The sequence below is a fragment of the Arvicanthis niloticus genome, chromosome 5 (assembly GCF_011762505.2).
Source record: "Arvicanthis niloticus isolate mArvNil1 chromosome 5, mArvNil1.pat.X, whole genome shotgun sequence".
Classification (NCBI taxonomy): domain Eukaryota; kingdom Metazoa; phylum Chordata; class Mammalia; order Rodentia; family Muridae; genus Arvicanthis; species Arvicanthis niloticus.
Genome location: NC_047662.1, coordinates 17,104,677 through 17,121,547, shown reverse-complemented (window position 1 = coordinate 17,121,547; position 16,871 = coordinate 17,104,677). Strand labels below are relative to the sequence as shown.

Genomic DNA, 16,871 nt, shown 5'->3' with positions numbered 1-16,871 from the left:
CCAGAAAGCCTCATGGGTTGTGGCCTAAGCCTAGGGCCACAGTGGGAGGAGAAACGAGGCCAGGAGGAAGATGGGAGGACCAGAGTATCACTTTATAGGTACACAGCCTTCCTCCCACCCATGGAGAGGACACATCCTGCCTATGGGCCTGGAAGCTAAGCATGGGAAAGGTTGAAGGGGGCCGTGCATCACTGAGGGATGTTTCAGGCCCCTGCTCCCTCCTGTGCCGTACCCAGTTTGTGTCCCACTCCCTCACCTCCCCATCCCCCACCAGGGAACACAACAGTCTCCTCATAACATCAAAAACTGAAAGGCACAGAGAGGGTTCATGACCTTCCAGAGTCACACAGCACACTGAATCTTCTTCCCATAGGAGGGGCTGGTCAGAGGCGTAAGGTGGTCTGCAAGGCTGGGTGTTTTGAAACTGTACATTAAGCATACTGACTGAGGAAAACATAGCAGTAGAGAACACTCCTTCCTCACCCTGCCCTGAACTTACAGGGTCTGGCTTGGGAAGCCCTGGCTAGCCCAGAGAGCGTTATACAGGCGAGGCGTGACAGTACACGTATTTTATCCCAGAATTTGGAGGCAGAGCAGGTCCATCTCTTTGATTTCAAAGCTATCCTGGTCTACATAATGAGTTCCAGACTAGCCAGGGTTACTTTTACCTCTATTAACTCTCTATTTAATCCTACAATAACCTGCAGGGTAAACACTACAGCTTTCCCCACTCTACAGATGGGGAAAATTGAGCACAGAGAGGTTAAGTAGCTTGCCCAGAGTCAAACAGCAAGTAACCAGGTCAGAATTCAGTCGTCCGTGTGGGTGTTTTCCGCTTTTGGAAGTCCTCTCAGGGTCCCAGCGTAACCTCCTCCTAAAGCAGCGCCCTGACTGACTGGAAATGATCTTCATACGTACGCAATGGGGACTGGACGATACCATGACTCAGGATACCCAATTCCCAAATCTCATTTTTGGCATGCTTCTCTTGGACTCCTGGGGGAGGAGCTCCCCTTACCCCAGAGAGAGATGAGGTCTACCCGAGGTCACAGGTTGAGAAATGGATAAAGTCGTTTCTTGGACAGGCTGTGTCCAGGTCAATGACCCAGCACCTGTTGCCAGCTGTGCTGTGGAAATCCCTGTGGGACTTGGGCAGGATATTGACCCTAGATACACCCTACTTCTCCCACAATCCCTAGCTTCAGTCCATCCTCCTAGGATTCTCAGACACCCTCCCCACCCCCAGCTCTGTCCAGGCTGTGTTTTTCCCCTGGGAGGACCTAATTAGTTCCTGAGACAACCCTCTGGGGAGGCTGAGGAGGCCTTGACTGTGGAAACTGGCCTTGAACTTGTAACGCGCTGGGTGGGCCCCGACAGAAGCAGAGTGCCAGCAGGCACATGCAAGGAGCACACAGATGCTGGTAGCTGGCAGCTGGGCCCCCACAGCATCCTTCCCACATTCCAATTGAGCTTGTGACCAGCTGTCAGGCTCCCAGCAACCGGAGTGTTTGAAGCTCTTAGTAGTGGGGGCGAGAGAGGCAGGACCATGGGCTTGTTCTGAGCTAATCAAGACAGGCATGGAGTCTTAGGTGTCGACCTGGCACTCGCTAGTCACTCGGTTCAAAGACAGCCTGGACCACATGAGTTCCTGACTCAAAAAATTAAACCCACGGTGGTGCGCTGGGACAACGGTCACACTGACTGCTCTTGCCATGGTGCTGTAGAATGGGGATTCAACAGGACAAGGGACGATGAGAAAAGCCACGGTCACCCTCATGACAGGCAGCAAGTCAGCCAGCACAGTTCTGATTGGTGGATGCTCTCCTTGCTCCCTGGGCACAGAGAAGTAAAGTAAGTTGGGCAAGGACACACAGCAACTAATAGGAAGAGGAGAATGTCTCCACAGGGTGCCTACTATGTGCTAGAAGCTTTCTATGCCACCTCCCAAGGACCCAATGTGGGCAGAACTCTCAGGACCAAGAGCAGAGGGGCTCATGGCTCACATTTCGAGGTGTAGGAGAGCCAGGAGCCACCCAGGCCTGGCAGACTCCTCATGCAATACCTTCGCCACCCTAGCATCTAACAGGACTGCCTCCACATGGCCTGGGGCTGTGACATGGGATTCCCATGACCACTGAGTTCCCTGGCTCAGCCTGAGCTGGGGGTCTGGCAGAAAGCGCGTCTCAGACCACACAGGCTCTCCTGCAACTCCTCCTGTCTTGAATGTGTCCTGGGGGCACTATTCCGCCTAAGAGTCGGGTAGCACTCCCAGCCTTGCCTCCCACCCCGGTCTGCTCTACTGTGATTATTATTCTGCAGAGAGAGTGAGCCGTGGTGGCTACCCCAGGCTGCCCTCCCATCCCTATCACAGGGATGACCACTCCATGAAGCTTGCTTGCAACATCAGCTTATGAGACAGACCTCTTTAGTGCTCTCCCTTGCCACCACAGTGACATGGTGACACCTGCTGTCATATCTGGCTACTCTGAGTTCATTTCCCTTCCCAACAGGGGAAGCCCCGCTCCTTTCAGCTGCTTGCTGCAGGTCAGGTGACTGGCAGAGGCTGGGACCATTTCTATCTGGATGGCAGGGCACTGGGGGTGTGAAGCAAGGAAGTGACAGAGGGGAACACAGCCTGTGTGGTGGACCGGAAGCCTACAGAAAAACCCAGGAGTTGGAATGCTGGTGTCTGGACCCTGGCCGCAGGCTCGCCTGCAGCTCACCTCTGAATGGGAGCCAGTTGGTTCTCCCGCTGTTTGCTTTGGTTTTTCTGTTGCTTGGATCCCAGACTCTGCCCTCAGAACTCCAGTCCAGAGGCTTTTCCTCAGTTCCTCACACTGTAAACAATCACATCAGACTGGTCGTGGTCAGATGGCTGTTTCCACCAGAGGGAAGAAACGGGACAAACTAGTTAAAGGTGGGTGGACACACTGCGTGTGAATACACATGTGTGGAATCCATGACTGTGCATGTAGTCCCAGTTTCTCTGGAAGCAGAGACAGAAGGATTGCTCAAGTTCAAGGCTAGCCTGGGCTACAAAGCAAGTTCCAGGCCAGCCAGGGCTATATAATAAGACCATGTCAGAAAAGAAAGAAAGGACAGATGGATGGAGGAAGGGAGGAAGGAAGGAAGGACAGTGGACAGAAGGAAGAAAGCAGGTAGTCAAGGAGGTGGGTGGGGAGGGGGGAGGGGGAAAGAATTAGAGAAAATTCATGAATTCCAGGGTAGGATTGCCCAGAATAGAGACATACACCTTCCCATGAGTTGGTATAGGCTCATTTTGACATTAGTCTTAACAGGCCCTGTGCCTGAAAGTGTCTGTCTGCCCACTAGGCCCAGGAAGTCGCTGGTACAGAACTGTAAAACATCCATCTCAGAGGAGAAAACAGAGGCACGAGAGTGATGTGACGCACCCAAGCTCCCTGAGTAGAAGAGGGGCAGCACCAGCTACGTCCCAGTTGTTCCTGGCCCCAAGCCGGGGGCCTTTGCCCCTGGTCACTGGGTAGCAGGGGCAGGACTGGCTGGCTGTCCTCTGAGACAGTTTGTTCCACCTGACAGCTTTCAAAGCTGTTTAAAAAGTTAACAGGAACAGACCTGCACAGTGTTCCCCAGTGCCCAGGGACATCAGCAACTTCCTGGGACCGAGGACCTCCACTATGGTATTTAGACAATGGCCCCTGGACTGCTGTTCATTGAGCAGCTACTGCCCACCAGGGGCCAATAGAATAGGTCAAACCCTGTCAGGGGTGAGACAATGAAGACCCTTGCTAAGGGGAAGCCAGGTCACTGTGACGCAGGAAGAGCCAGAAGAGGCAGGGATGGAAGGCAGGCTCAGAGAAGGGCTCTGCCAAACCCATATATATCTCAGAGCCCTACAGCACACACTGTGACACTCAGGGGTTGCTGCACTCACACCTGCAGAAAAGGAAACTGAGGCTGAGAGGAAGAGCCACAAGCCCAGGCAGTGCAGAGTAAGCAGTGGAGTGAGGCCCCTGGAATTCCCTCTGGGCTAGGGCCTGTCCTTCCAGCCCAGGCTGGGGGCCTCCTTTTCTTGGTCCTCTTCCATCCCACTCCACAGCCTCAAAACCCCTTGGGCTCTACCCCAGATCATGTGAGCCCTAAGCTGCCAACCTGCCCTTGTTCTGTCTCTGGCCCATCACTGAAAGTGCATTTGCATGAACTCTCCCATTCACTGGGCGCACAGCTGGACCGCACATGTGATGGGGAGCTTCCAACCAGCTTCCTCATCCGGGCTTATCCGGTAGTTTCCCCAGCACTGGTGTGGGTGAAAGAGAATCTTGGTCTTGGAGGTGGCAGACCTGGGGCCCCATGTGATTCCTGCCTCACCCCACAGATGTGATGCAAAGGATGTGTAGACTCTAAGGCTCAGTCCATAGGATGTACGAGGAGGAAAGTGCTTGCCAGGTGCTATTATGAAACCCAGGGGCTAGCCCATGATAGGCAAATACTCTACCACTGAGCTTTGAGGTAGGTACTCATGTGGTCTTTCTCATTTCAGGGTACACAGAGAGGTGACGGGACCTGTCTAAGGTCACACAGCATAGGAGCAGCAGAGCTAGGTCTAGAGTTTTCAACTCCAAAGTTCAAAAGCAGTTTGCCATTATGTTGGGCTGAATCTGCTGAGGCTTCAGGCGACACTCCACACAAAAGCCACTCAACACAGGCTGGCAAGGGGACAGCCCAACATTTTCAGGCTTTTCCCCGAAGAGGTTATGTGACCTTTACAAAGTCACATAGCCAGCATACTGAAGAATGGGGGAACAAGTACCCAGGGTCAGTGTCCCCAGGGTGAGGGAATCAGAAGGCAAGACTGAGTGAACAGTAGGCAGCCAGAGCAAAGGCCCGGAGGCCACAAAGGACTGGAGGGACTGTGAGTGATCCAGTGTGTGTCATGGCCGCAGAGGAAACTCTGTGTGTATGTGTGTGTGTGTTTCTCCTTCTTATTGTTTTTATTATTATTATTATTTATTATTATTATTACTATGAGTGATCCAGTGTGTGTCATGGCTGCAGAGGAAACTGTGTGTTTCTCCTTCTTATTGTTATATTATTATTATTATTAATACTGTGAGTGATCCAGTGTGTGTCATGGACACAGAGGAAACTCTGTGTGTATGTGTGTGTGTTTCTCTTTCTTATTGTTTTTGTTGTTGTTATTGTTGTTATTATTATTATTATTATTATTATTATGAGTGATCCAGTGTGTGTCATGGCTGCAGAGGAGACTGATGTTATGTGTGTGTTTCTTTTTCTTCTTCTATTATTATTAAGACAGGGTCTCTCTCTCTCTCTATGGCCTGAAACTCACTATGTAGATCAGTGTATCTGAGTGCCCAGTCACTGTGTTCAGACACAGCAGAAGAGGGCACCAGATCCCATTACAGATGGTTGTAAGCCACTGTGTGGTTGCTGGGAATTGAACTCAGGACCTCTGGAAGAGCAGCCAGTGCTCTTAACTGCTGAGCCACTGAGCCATCTTTCCAGCTCTGTCTTGAACTTTTTAATTCTCCCACCTTGGCCTTTCAAGTGCAGGGATTACAGATGTGAGCAGCTGTACTTGCTCACAGGCGCTGGGATTACAGAGAACTGGGCTCTCCTCCTTTAATTTGCCCACATTCTTCTTTTCTAGTGCTGTCTCGTTTGTGATGTTTCTAATGTCAAAAATTCAAGGTCTGGATCCGAGGCACAGCTCAGTGGTGGAGCACTGCCCTGGGTTCCATCCCGGCACTGGAAAAGTAAATTCTTTAATAAAAGTACAGGTTTGTCTCTTCTAGGCTGGGCTAGAGTTCGGGGCTGATGGCTCCGAAGTGCTTGTGACTCTGCACTGGAGATCAGGTCACTGTGCTCAGGGTGTGGTGGGGCAGGCCAGGACCTGCACACCTTCATCAAAAAGGAGCACTGGGGGACTGAGAGAGTAGCTCATTGGTAGAGTGCTTGCCTAGCACTGAACAGGCTCTGAGCTAAATCCCCTGCAGCACACAAGCAGAGCATAGCGGGTCATGCCTGTAAGCTCAGCACTCAAGAGAATTGCATGTCCCAGGTCATCCTTGGCTACATAGTGATCTGAAAGTGAGCGTGAGACCAAATTGGGTCACATCAGACCCTGCCTTTAAAATAGAAAGACAGACAGACGGATTGATTTATACATAGACAGATTGATTTATAAATAGATAGATAAATAAATAAATAAATAAATAAATAAATAAAGCAGTTAAACAAACATCAGGAGTGGTTCCTGCATCCCCACACTGAGGCTGACCTCAGATAACCATGGAGCAAACATGACAAGGGCTCAGACAACTCGAGAAGACTGAAGCTCCCTGCAGATGGAGCTGGGCCTGTGTGTTCTCAGGGTGAAAGCCAGATTGAGTTGTTTTCAGCTCTCTTTTTGCACCAAGATGCTCATACACTCAGACATGCACTCACTGTCCCTGGACCACTGCAGCTGGTACCCTTAGGATCGGGCAGCCTAGACAATATCAAAGATGTGTGGGGCACAGGAAGGAGAAGGGGACCCACAGACAGTCACCCTACACAACAGTCACCCCACACATGCCCTATAAGATAAGGCAGGATTCCCACCTCAGTGAATGGCCCTTTTCCTCCAGGCTCCTCCTTGGGGTGAGAAAGTAAGGCTCAGGTCTGAGGTATCAGCAGAGGGAACTGACCTGACCAAACCTGAGTATAGCCTGTTCTTTTCTTGGGCTGTAAACAGGATTTAAGCCTATCCTCTCACCCCCAAAACACAGTACCCACAAAACAGGTGGACCCCAATGATGCATACTGGTCACAGGAACATACAACAGCACTGCAGCTTTTAAGGGGAGTGGGGGTAAGAAACAGGTTTTGGTAACAGGTTTTCTCTGTGTATCCCTGGCTGTCCTGGAACTCAATCTGTAGGCCAGGCTGGCCTCCAACTCACAGAGATCTGCCTGTCTCTGCCTCCCAAGTATTGGGACTAAAGTCGTGCCCCACCACTACCCTACCCACCTGTAACTTTTTATACTGGGTTTCTCTATGTAGCCCTGGCTGGTCTGGAAGTCTCTGTGTAGACGAGGTGGGTCTTAACTCTGCCTCCTGACTACGGGGATTACACATGTGTACCACCACACCATCGTGTGTGTGTGTGTGTGTGTGTGTGTGTGTGTGTGAGAGAGAGAGAGAGAGAGAGAGAGAGAGAGAGAGAGAGACTCGTGCGCATGTGTGGAGGACAGTGACAGCCTCAGGTGTGTGGAACAGAGTTCCACTGCCACTGTGAACACCAGGCTAGCTAGCTGGCATGTGAGCTTCCAAGGATTCTTCTGTTCCAGCTTCATGTCACCCTGTAGGAGTCCTGGAGATGGACGCTACTGTAATCAACTTTATGTGCTTTCTGGGGAGGTTTTGCCTTTCCTCATGAGCTTGACATGTGTATATCACATGACCAGCAATTCTACCCTAAGTGCTCAAAGAAATAAAAGTCTATCTGCCTGAGAATCCCTGTGAGAGCATTCAGAGAGGCTTATTTGTCACAGCCCAGACTGGACGGCGGGAACACCCAATAGCAAGTGATGTGCTGTCGTCATCTGGACCAACCTCATAATAGAGGAAGGGGCTTCTGACCCAACGGGCGGGAATGCATCTCAGAAACATAGGAGAGCGGCAGAGTTTACACTTAGCATGTGCAAGGCCTACAGACAGACAGACAGACAGACAGACAGAATCCCGTCACAGACAAGAGAACTACGAGAAAATGCTAAACTTTATGTAAATAAATGGTAAAATGTAGATTAAATGCACACAGTCCTAAAACTAGAACTTACCGACGCTAACATAGGCAGACGTAAAAGAACCTAAATAAAGAAACTGAGACCACGTGAAAACTCTTTCCACAAAGAAAACGCCGGCCGAGATGATCTCATCTGTAAATGCTACCAAATTTCAAGAAACAACTGTTCTTGATTTTACTTGAACTTCGGCAGAGGGAGGGTAGAAAAACCACCATCTAGTATGATGACCATGATCACAACCCTCAAGCCCAGAGGGCTGGAGCATTCTAGACAATATGTCACCGGCGCAAGCTGAATACACACTCAGCAAAACCAGTCAGGTCCCCAGCTCAGTCCGTCTCAGGAGCGCAAGCTCAGAGGCCTCATGGGAAAGCCTTTTATATGATGGATGACATTAACAGATCAAACAAGAAAAGCCACGTAATTACCGCGAGCATCTCAAAATGATTTTTAAAAGCATTTAATGCACTACAAACACAAATTAAGATTCTTTTAAAAGCTCCCAGCAGAGGCTGTCGGTGCAGCAGTGTACCTCAGTTGCTAGAGCGATTGCCTAGCATGCACAGAGCCCTGGGGTCCATGCCAGCATCCCATAAGCCAGAGGTGGTGGCTGGCGCTCACTGTGGTCCCAGCACTTGGGAGCAGAGGGCAGGAAGACCAGAATCTCAGTCAAGGTCATGTATTGACAGCCCCCCCCCCCGCCCCCCATTGCACATGGAGTCAAGAACCTAGTACAACCACTGTAGGTATATGCTTGTATGTGAGTGTGTGTGTGTGTGAGTTGTTTTTCTCCTTCCATGATGTGGGTCCTGAAGACTGAATACTCATCTTTATTCAAGCTTGGTCGCAAATGCCTTTACTTACTGACCCTTCTCTCAAACCCATCACCTTTCTCTTTCGAGGCAGGGTCTCTCACGGTGACCTTGGATCACTGACTAGACTAGCCAGCAAGCCCCAGGCTCAACCTGTCTCTAATCAACCCCAGCAGAGAGGATACAGAGACGGAAAATTTCCTGAGGCCTACTGGCCAGCCAGTCTATGACCTGTAAGTTCAGTGAGAGATCTCTTGCACAGAGGAAAGGCAGAGAGAAACAGAGAAGAGACCCAAGGCCAACCTCTGGCCTCCACAAGTGTGCATACACATGTGTACACACACACACACACACACACACACATACACACACATACATTCACGATCACAACCACACTAAGTATATACACCATACACATACATGCATGCATGCACACATGCAAACATATATACACACATATATACATACATAGAAAAAATGGATGAGAAGCCATGTACATGGTATCTACCTATAAGTGTGCAATAGTGGCACTAATAACAATAAAGAATACTTAGCTGGACAAGGGGGTGCATGCCTTTAATTCCAGCATGTGAGGATAGTATATAGATAAATATATATTAATGGTGTAAGAGCTGGATCTCGTGGCACACAGCTGCAATCCCAGCACTGGAGAGGTGTCGGCAGGAGGATCAGAAGTTCAAGGTCAGCCTCTGCTACTTAATGGGTCTGAGCCCAACCGGGGCTATATGAGACACTGTCTCAAAAACTGGGGCTAGCTCAGCAGCCCACAGTTGAAAGACCAATTTAAACCTTTTTTTTTTTTTTTTTCCTTTTCAAAAAGAGTTTGGCTTTTTAAAGAGTCCACTTTTAAAGTGTTTGAATTTGTAAGGTTGTGGGGTCTTTTAAGTTGGTAAATTGTTTTATATTGTGATGTCTTTATTAATGTGCAATCTCCGGGACGGACCAAGACAGGAGAAGTTGTTGCTTAACAGTGATGCTTTTGTGTGCCAAGTTGACAAGGGGCCAGCAGTGCTGGCTAGTGTTATGTCAACTTGACACAAGCTGGAGTCATCAGAGGGAGCCTCAGTTGAGAAACGCTTCTATAGGCAAACCTGTAGGGCATTTTCTTAATTGGTGATAGATGTGAGAAGACCCAGCCCACTGTGGGTAGTGACACCCCTGGACTGGTGGGCTTGGGTTCCGTAAGAAAGCAGGTTAAGCAAGCCATACGGAGGAAGCCAGTCAGCAGCACCCTTCCATGGCCTCTGCAGCAGCTCCTGCCTCCAGGTGTCTGCCCGGTTTGAGTTCCTGTCCTGACTTCCTTCAGTGGACAGCAATGTGGAAGCGTTACCTAAATAACCCTTTCGTCGCCAAGTTGCTTTGGTCCTGGTGTTTCATCACAGCCATAGTAACCCTAACTAAGACATGCATTTATCCATGCAAGCAACTCAGTTACGGAGCAATGAGAAGAGGTGCTTGGAGACAGTAGCCATTAGCCCACCCATAAAGAAACAGTGAAGAGACCCTCAGCATGTATCTGTACCATGCCAGGCAGACGTAAGAAATGCCTGTTGTTCATCCTGGCTCAGAGAAGCCCAAGCAGTCCTAGGGATTAATAACCACATTGTTCTCGCTGTTTCTGATGCTCACTACAGCCACCACACAGATCCCAGGCCCGGCCACTAAATCCCACACTCCACCTGCCGAACAAAGCAAGGACACAAAGCTTGTTGTAAATGCTTAGCAGCCATTTTGACTCAGAGAGGCAGTGGTGAAAGGGACTGGTATGTGTGAGGAGGCCTTGAGTTACTCTGGTCTCTCTTTTTGAGGACCATTTCTCTCCTCTGGGCTTTGCTGTCCCGTCTGTACCTGAACGGGAAGGAGCAGTGAGCCACCAAAGCCATTTTGTTGTTAAGGGGCCACCAACAAGCAGAAGGCCACTCATCTCTGCAGTCACCTGGCAGGTCCTGTCCATCTGCCGTCCACCTGGGTCAAAAGCCACATACGTGCCCCAGGTCCGACCCGTCTTTCTTACGTCACCCCTAGCTCCACCCCTTCGACCTCTGGGCCAATTTCTCTTCACTTATGTTTTAATTTTTCCCCTTTCATTTGCTTTGTTTTATTTCTGAGATATTTTTTGGGATAGGGTCTCATGTAACCTAAATCGGCCTCTTACTTACTACAGAGCTGAGGATAACCTTGACTGTCTGACCTTCTGGCTGCCACCTCAAAATGCCCAGATTATAGGCCTGTGTCACCATGCCTGGGTTATTCTCTTCTTAGGGTTTACGGCTTGCTCTTGACCTCCTAGAACACTCTTTGTACAGGTCTCTGTGTGGCTCCTTCTCATTCATCCTCCAGTTCAAAGGCCACCACCTCCAGACCCTGCCCCCAGCGTCCCCAGCGCAGGGAGCCCTTTAATCGTTCATAAGCCCTTCCATGTCTTCTCCGCTTCTATTGATTACAAAACTGTTAACTTCTCTTCTGTCTTTTCCCAGGCGATGGAGCTCAGGCAGAGTCAGGCCCTACTGTGGCTCCTAAACCAGACCTATAGGCTAAAAGCCACCTTCCCCGAGGGCCCTTTCTGCTCATACCACCACAGGCTGTTAGGTGACCTCTCTTGTATTTCTTCCATCCAAAGCACTGGTTTTGTGTAGGTTGTTAGACCCGATCAACTCCCCCCAGATGGGAATGGCCACATTTGCTGGCAATGAATGTACTACCTCAGGGCCTGGCAGGCACTGGGCTAAAGACAAGTCTGTGGGGAGGCTGGGGATGTAGCTCACCTGGTAGAGGGCTTGCCTAGACTGCACAAGGGCCTATGTACTAGCTGGGGCACTACATAGACCAGGTGTGGATGGTGGATACCTGTGAGCCCAGGAGGGAAGTGGAGGCAGGAGGATCAGGAATTCCAGGTCACAGTCAGCTACATCATGAGTTTGAGGCCAGTCTATATTAAAGATCCTGTCTCAAAAAGTAAAACTAGAGCTGGAGAGACGGCTCATTGGTTAAGAGTACCGACTGTTCTTCTAGAAAATCCAGGTTCAATTCCCAGCACCCACATGGTGGCCCTCAACCGTCTGTAATTCCAGTTCCAGGGGAATCCAGCACCCTCTTCTGGCCTCTGTGGAACCAGACATACAAGAGGTACACAGACAGCCATGTGGGAACCCCCACACATGTAAAATAATACAATAAAATTTAAAAATCAATAAGTAAAGTAATATATAAAAATAAATGTTTTTTGATTGGCTAAATGAAGGTCCTCTTGCAAACCCCTCTTCCTTACCTCCTGATGCTTCTCTCTCCTCTCCATTCTTGGGGACCAGGATACTGGCACCCACTGAGGGGCCGTTGAAATGCCACCCCAGCAGGAATTTCTTGGGACAAGAGTGTCTTGCTTCCTCCACATAGCTGAGAGGCACTCCAGATGGAGAGGAACAAAGCCCTACCTAGCAGGGCTGCCTCTGTCCCAGGAACTCTCTGGGCTTAGGGTGCCACAGCCACTGGAACAGACATTTCCCCTGGAGTCCACCCTGGGCAGCTGGAATGTGCCACGGGACAGGGAGGCTGGCAAAGGTCTTCACTGTGAGCCCTGCTTGGACAAGAGCCATGGGGAAGCACTTGGTTATTCAGCTGGGGTAGCTGCCCAGGGGAAAGGGTGCACTTCCCCCACCGCAGGGAAGCAGGGCAGCCGGTCCTGCACAGCCTGGGAGCTCACAGCCGAGGAGGAAATTGGAGAGCAAAACTCTTGCATAAGTCACTGCAGGGAGATTCCCCCAGCCCAGAAAAACTCTGGAAGCAAGAGAGAAATTCTGCAGAATCAGGCCCAAGGCCAGAACCCTGGCTAGAGGCTGGGCCAGTCCCGCCACCCAGACTCCTGAGTGGCCTCCCCCTGACCTGAAGACACCAGGATTGCCCTACCGGGTCTCCACCCTCCCCACCAGGAGTCCCAGGGGACAGATAAACTCTGCCTGTCAGCTCTGGGTCAGGGGATGGCTCAGTGACTCCCTGGAGGGTTGTATAGTCTAATCCTGCTGCCTGCTCAACTCCCATCCCCTGAAGTCCGGCTCCTGAAGTAGCAACAGGTTCAAGCGATCAGGCATCTGGCCCACAGAGATTTCTCCAGTGGCTCTGAGTGAGCCCAGCCCAGGATCTGGAGCCAGGCTGCTGGGGTTCAATTTTGGATTAACATTTCTGGAGCTGCATGACCTTGGGGGTATCCCTTCCCTTCCTGTGTAACTTCATCTTTGAAGAAAGGGATTCCAGAACCTACTTCTTGGAGACATTTGAAGCTAACAAGAAAGGACAGACAAGTCCTCTTGGCAGCCTGCGCTGGATGGGGCTTCAGTGGATGACAACTCTCAGGAGTCACAACACTAATAAGCAGATTAGGGCGAGCCAGGTTGGGAGCTCTGCACCAAACAGTCCCAAGGGAGACATAGTATCTCTTCCTCAAAGTCTCCGGACTGATACAAACTTACTCAGGAACCTTAGCAGAAAGAGTCCAAGCTCTAGGTTTGAATCCCAGCACCACCACTGGCCAGCCCTGCAACCCTGGGCATTTCAGGGTTCCTGTGTGACACACACCTTGCACGGCTCCCCACCCACCTTGAGACTATGAGACCTTCCTTTCCCAGCTTAAAGACATAGCAGTTCTCTGCACTGTCAGCTTTGGGTGGTGCCAGGGAACCTAGGAGCTGACATTGGGTCTGCGATGGGGAAAAGTAACAGGTCTGTTGTCTTCTCCAACAATCTCTCTGGACCCGGCCTCCAGGAATATAAGTGAGGGGCCTCATGCAACGGAGGATACTGTTCCTTATCCATCCTCATGTATTTATTACACAGAGCCTTCACTGTGCTCTTACCTGGACCTCCCTCCCAGCAGCCCAGTGAGGTGCCTGGAAGCCAGCAGGAAGCTCCCAGAATCCTCCTGACAGAAGGCATAGCCTAACAACTGCAGTGCACACCCAGACCTACCAGTCACCCGCCATTTACTGGCCAAGTCTCCTCATGTGAGCAAAAGTAGTGACAGCAACAGGAATGCCCCTCCCAGGAGAGGCAATGAGGGGTCACTGAGTTACTACACCTACCACTCGTCAGAGCGGCTGTGACCAGTAAGTCAGGACCTCCGCCCTTTCTCTTCTGACATCGTTCCTGGTTTGCAGATGGTCTTCCTCTGCCAGCTTCTACCCAGGCTACCACTGCTGCCTGTTCTGATGATGGTCATAAGATCCACCATGTGCTCCGCACTGGGCTGGGCGTGTGTTTTCTTGGAGAAGTTACACAGTCTGGGTCAGCTGGAGTACGCACTTCACACTCTCACACTCTCACACTCTTATATTTGAACTCTTGAATCTGGGGCGGGGCTCTGCGTTAGGGGACCTGAAAGGGAGGGGCTCTTATATGGTGTTCCTTGGAGCACAGCCAGCCTTGGCGATGGTCGGATGGGCCAGCCTTTTGTACTCCGTTAGCAACTGTCTGAGCTGGAGAATATGGGCTCAGCCTCTCTGAACCTCAGATAAATGAATACATATCTGTGATCTGCTTGGAAGGTCAACCGTATTTTAAACAAACACACACAGGTGTATACATCAATCACTCCTCTGTAGACCTATGGTGGAGTTTAATCATGTGAGAACCCAGACCCAAAAGTCACACAAGGTCACTTTTTAAAAAAATTAATCTCTGAGAAATTTTATTCTTCAAATATTTATTCATCCAGTAAGTATGTATGAAGTACCTATCATGCACCAGAGTGGCTACAGGTGGATTCAGCAAATGTTCCCTGGGACTACTATTATTTTCTATCTATCTATCTATCTATCTATCTATCTATCTATCTATCTATCTTTTATCTGTCTATCTATCTACCTATCTACCTATCTGCCTATCTATCTATCTATCTATCTATCTATCTATCTATCTATCTATCTACTTTTGGTTTGTCAAACCAGAGTCTCTATCTGTATCCTAGGCTTGCCTAAACTATCTTCCTGCCTCTAAGTCCCAATGGACAGGCAAGGGCTATGGAGAGCCTATGTCATGGATGGAACAAGGAGACCACAATGGAGTGAGAAGGGCGGCCAAGGTAAAGCCAGGAGTGGCTCAGGTTGTAATTGTAAGTCTTCACAGGTCCTTAGGCTGCAGAGCTGGAGGGCTAAGGGAAGCCTACCAGGGGCGCTGCCTGAAAGTGGGAGGCTCTCGTTCTTGTTAGTGTTCTCTGTGGGACCCAGCCCTCCTAAAGCTCACACTCAAAGCCAGGCACCTGTGTGAGATCAGTTCTTACCCACCAGGCTTAAGAGGTCTAGCCTGATATTGGAGGGACCACAGGCCCAGGACAGCATCCTGCAGGGAGCCAGGACAGGGAAAGTCAGAGGTAAGACAGCAAGCTGGCTTGCCTCTCTGAGCCTCGGTTTTCCCTGTCACTAAATGAAAACACTATTTTCAGGCATGACAAACCTTTTGACATTGTGACAAGACATTGTCATCTAAAAAATTCACACTCAAAAGCCACGTAATCAATTCTTTTCTTTTTAATTGCAAAAAGTTCCATAATTTCAGGCCACTTTCTTGGCTGTCCCCAGCCGTTCGCAATGAGCAGTCTATGGGCTGTAGACTGAATATGTCTGTAAGGATCCTCTGAGCTCATAAAGAAGAAATGGCTTTAAGACCCAGTATGGTGGGTGGCACACCTTTAATTCCAGCATTCAGGAGGCAGAGACAGGCAGATCTCTGTGAGTTCAAGACCAATCTGATCTACATGGCAAGTTCTGGGTCATCAAGAGATACACAGTGAGATCCTGTCTCAAAAATGAAAAAGAGGAAGAGGAGGAAGAGGAGGAGGAGGAGGAAGAAGAAGAAGAAGGAGAAGGAGGAGGAGGAGGAGGAGGAGAAGGAGAAGGAGAAGGAGAAGAAGAAGAAGAAGAAGAAGAAATGGCTTTAAAACTTGATGGTAAGAGCCTGGGAATGCAGGCTAAGGGTGTTAAAGTGGCAAATTCATCTTGTGTGGTGAACTAAAATAAACCGGGCATACATCCATACAGGAAACAGGGCAGGCCCAACCTCACTCCTGTACCCTGACCCCACCCCAGGCTGAGAGAATAAGCTGGCCACTCCCTGTGTGATCCCTGGCCCACCAAACTCCCTCTCTGAGCCTCAGTGGTTGCCTTGTGAATCCACAGAGGGGCCTGGACTGAGCTGCGGCTTAATAATGGATCACACGCTTAGAATGCAGGAGGCTTGGATTCCCACGAGGCATGTCGCCTCGTTAGTGACAACACTGGTGACCCAGGAAGCGTCACCAGGGAGCCTGGCTGTCCCAGGACTGCCTGAGAAGCAAGCTGGAGTCTCGAGCAACACACTTCTCCTGAGTTGGCTTTTGGCTAGAGCCCTGGGCTGTTCTTATAACTACCCGCACAGATGTATATAAACAAGGCTAGCAGAGGGGTGGGTGGATGAGACACACAGTAGGTGTTCCTCTCTGTTACTATTATTACTACTGTTGCTGTTATTAGGGAGGGGAGGGCAACCTTCAGCTCTTTCCAGGAAAGCCTGAAACAGTTCCTTCTTTACCCCCCTTACTTAAACCAGAGCAGATGCCAGGCCCACAAACCAGAAATCCTCTTTAGGCTAAACGTGGGGACCCGCTGTGGCCCCATAAAAGGTCCTACACCACACCAAAAGCCAATTCAGGCACCGTCTATTTCACAGTTAGTTCTTCCTGCACTCTGACTGAGGAGCACCATGACATTTGAACCAGTGCCACCTGGGCCTGCCCCACCTGGACCTGCCCTGTTCTCCCACTCCTGGTCCACGACATCACTAAATTAATCTGGTTCTGCGTTGTCCTTTCCTCCCGTGTGCTAGTTCTCATTTAGTGACTCATGGCTCTCTGGAGTACTATGCTGTATCGGAAGGAACTTCAACAGGATAAAGAGTATCCATTGATGAATGATGTCTGACACAGGTGCAGGGCAGGGGCGGGGTAGCATGCATGTCAGCTTTGTGTCACCAAGGAACTAGGACAGTCCTAAGGCTGGGTCTCATTTGCATGAATGATGGTTTTCAGGAAAGACACTAGAAACCGTGACAACTGAGACAAGAGGACAAAACCAAGGCTACTCAGCAGGGATTCAGATCCATGCCCTCTGGGTGCTAAGGGTAATTCCTCCTAGGACCGGAATGGCCTTCTGGACCAGGAAGGGGTGTGACCAGGCTGAGAGTCATTTGTCTGGGAGAGCAGATGCTGATGCAGAACTAATTCCCC

General features: G+C 50.1%; 1 protein-coding gene across 2 annotated transcripts in view; it reads right to left on the bottom strand.

Moving 5' to 3' along the window:
- The window catches only part of Alpl (alkaline phosphatase, biomineralization associated), a 52,321-nt gene that overhangs the window by 28,045 nt on the left and 7,405 nt on the right, over nt 1–16,871 (bottom strand). Inside the window, exon 1 of one of the 2 annotated variants that reach the window (XM_076933928.1) lies at nt 11,892–12,021. The exons of the other annotated variant lie outside the window; for it this stretch is intronic. The gene's annotated coding sequence lies outside the window, so the exon portion shown is untranslated. Of the gene's footprint in view, nt 1–11,891; nt 12,022–16,871 lie in introns of those variants that run through there. 2 annotated transcript variants of the gene reach the window in all.